Source organism: Chrysochloris asiatica, unplaced genomic scaffold, assembly GCF_000296735.1.
Source record: "Chrysochloris asiatica unplaced genomic scaffold, ChrAsi1.0 scaffold00036, whole genome shotgun sequence".
Classification (NCBI taxonomy): Eukaryota; Metazoa; Chordata; class Mammalia; order Afrosoricida; family Chrysochloridae; genus Chrysochloris; species Chrysochloris asiatica.
Window position 1 is genome coordinate 5,448,117 of NW_006408554.1, and position 3,606 is coordinate 5,451,722.

A 3,606-nucleotide genomic window follows, 5' to 3' on the forward strand; every position below is an offset into this window, starting at 1 on the left:
GTAGTGGTTGGTGAGTTTGAACCTCCAACCTTACAGTTCAAACTGACCTTGTGGTTAAGTGCTTAGCCTATATCGCCATACCAGGACTTCCCTAGTAGCCTTAAAATAAATCTGTCACATCATATGATCTAGTTTTCCACTAGATCATCAGCTTTATAATATAAGGGAACATATTTCATTTATCTGTATTCTCAGCTCTTAGCACAATCTGGCCCACATGAGGGACCAGAAAATGTTTATTGACATGCATTGAACTAATCCCATCTGCTCAATAAATTCCTTGTTAAAAACAGTTTCACAAAGCCATTGGTCAGTAAGATGATACTAAGTAGTCTGGGTTCAAAATGAAAAATTCTATTTACAGTTATTTTTACATCAGATGGTTATGAAGTACAAAAAGTAACGTCTCTTGCTTTTTCAACTCCTTATTCTTGGTTTCTCATCAACTTTGACTTTTTATGTTGTTGTGAGCAAACAATTTCTTCTTCCATATTTATTCTATAACTCTGTAACACACTAATTATGTTTATATTGTCATATTTTTCTTTAGCTAAAACTTCTCAGGAATTGGATTGTAATGAATGGAGGACAATAGTCTTCCTTCAAACTGAAAAGATTAGGTAATGGTGAAGAAACATTCTTGCGTAACTACAACCATCTTGGGTTGAACAGCAAATGAGCCATTTGTGAGGGTTTGTTATGCACTCTCTTTTCTCCTCCCCTAAATGAACTTTCACACATTCTAGTTCCAGAAGGCACTGCACTTTGCCAACCATGTCACAAGTATTGAACCTGGTCAGAGTCAGTGCTGATAATCTTAGCTGCCTACATAAGAGTTTCTTGATTGGTGAGACTCACAAATGCAGAAGATGGTAAAATTAATGAAACTAAGGAAGTGTGGCTGAGTTACTTGACCAAAAAAGAGAAAATGATCATTTCTGAAAAACAGAAGCAGGTTTCTAAATGGAGTGAGGTAATGTGGTTAGGTATATTTTTTACTCCCATACCAAAGCAAGCAAAAGTGTACATTATAATTACCTAAATGGTGACAAGTCAAGACGGATTTTCAAAGCATGAAATGAGAATTTATCCACCTGATCTCGATTAGTTTTAATAGGAACCACACAACTCAGAGCTTTGAACATTCCTCCTAGGTGTTTGCTGATGAATATTTATGCAATCAGAAGTAAAATGTACAGCTATGGATAACTCAGCTAGGCATTATTTAATTATAGCTGAGTTTCAAAGTTTTGAAATTACAGTGCTACTATTTTCACTTAGAAGATTTTTTGTTTTTTTTTCAGTGAAGGAAAATTATCTGTGGAAAAATTACAGTGCCACATACTGGGAAGAGATTGTATAAAAAGTAAAAGTGGGTTTAATAATCTCTTGGGACACTATCTCTTTGTTTTCATCTTCTCTGAGCCTCAGTTTCTTTTTCCATGCTGTTGTTACTGCAACCCTGTATAGGGTTCTCATGGAGCAGCTGGTGGGTTTGAACCATCAACTTTATGGTTAGCAGAACTGGCATTTTGCCTGATTTTCCTAGTCTCAGAATTGTTGTGGGCTTTCCAGTGAGAAGGCTCTGGTGTTTACTGACATTGCTTGGTTATTACTACTTCACTCCATGCGGCCTCCCTTATCCCATGACCTTCTTCCTTGTGTGTCTGTCTACTTCTTATAAGGGTTATCAGTGATTGTATTTAGAGCCCACCCTAATCCAATATGGAGTCCTGGTGTGGCGCTGTGGGTTAATGTGCCAGACTGCAAAGCCGTTTGAACTGCAAGATCGGCGGTTCAAGCTCAGCAATAGTTCTTCAGAAACCCTGTATAGGGTCGCTGTGGGTTGGATCTGACTCAATGGCGCTTAACAACAACAACAACTAATCCAGTAAAACCTCATCTTAATTTACATCTTATATACATATACAAATGAGGTCACATTCACAGGTCTTTGTTGGGTGTCCTCCACCCTTTGATGCATTTGCCTCCTAATGCCAGAATCCAGAAGTTTTTAATTGTATGCAGGAGTGGATACATATATTAATGACATTACAATAAGCCATTAAATGTCAAAAGGTCATACTGAGGACAAGTCTCCTTGTGTGCTGGGGCTTCCTCAGCATAAACCGCAGCACAAGGTGTGTCAGGGATTTTATGGTTGGTGTTCCTGGTTCTCAATCACTTTATTGTGGTTCTGCCTTTTCTATGGTATGGACCAGGGTAGGAGGGATTCTGGATATCCCTAACTGTTCCTATCATTACTACATTAATATATGATAGTCTCAGTTCCAGTATTTACTTTTTAATTTTTTACAATTACCTTTTAAAATATTTTCATGAAATGCAAATTTAAATGACACATCATTTACTTCCCAACTCAACCAAAGTGAGGCTTTCTACTCCCATAAAGATTTACAGCCTCGGAAACTCTGTACAGGGTCACTATGAGTCAGAACCAACTCCAGGGCACATAACAATAACAACAACTTTTTGGTTAGTAGCTGAGCACTTTAACCAGTGGGCTGCCAGGGTTCCTCATGTAACCTTGTTAAGTGCCTCTAGTCAGTCCCAACTCATAGGAACCCTGTATAGTTTCCAGAGTGGCTTCTGAGTTTGTCCTTTTGGTTCAAACCGACCATGCAATCCAATACTTATTCTACAGTGCCACACCAGAACTCCTCATGTAATCTTCCTCTTGTTTTTGTTAATTGCCATGAAGTCAGTTCCGACTCACAGCGACCCGGTATAGGATTTTCAAGGAGCAGCTGGTGAGCTTGAACCACCAACCTTGCAGTTTAAACAGACCTTGCGGTCCAGAGCATTAACCCACAGCACCACACCAGGACTCCTCAGGTATTTCATTCCTAAATCTATTCTTAAGGAAACTCCTTTGCATAAACTCAGATTGTTGTTGTTGTTGTTGAGTGCCTTCGAGTTGGTTCCCACACATAGCGACCCTGAACAGGGTTTCTGGCACTGTAAATCTATACGGGAGCAGAAAGCCTCATCTTTCTCCCACAGATCAGATGGTGGTTTCGAATTGCTGACCTTGCGGTTCGCAGCCCGATTCGTAACCACTACGCTTCCAGAGCTCCTTATAACCTCAGATAAACATACACAAAGATATGCATGACAGCATTGTTTCAGTTACTGAAAGAGAGAGAGAAGGAAGAGAAGGAAAAGACTTAAATTTTCATCGCTAGAAGAATTCCTAAACTTCTGATATAGTCTCTATGGAATACTGTTTGGTAGTCAAATGAACTGAAGTAGATGTATCCGCATAGGTAAATCTTTAAAAAATCTTAAAAGCAAATGCTCGAAGGAATAAAGCAAGTTTAAGAGAAGGAACTCTGGTAGAGTGGTTACGAATCGGCGGGTGAACCACAAGGTCAGCAATTCGAAACTACCAGCTGTTCCTCGGGAGAAAGATGAGGCTTTCTACTCCCGTAAAGATTTACAGCCTCGGAAACCCTGTACAGGGTTGCTATGAGTCGGAACTGACTCCACAGCACATAACAACAACAACAACAAGGTGATAGAGATAATAGGATAAAGTCTCCTTAATCTTTAAAATTTAGAACATGGAATGATGTGGACTTCCTT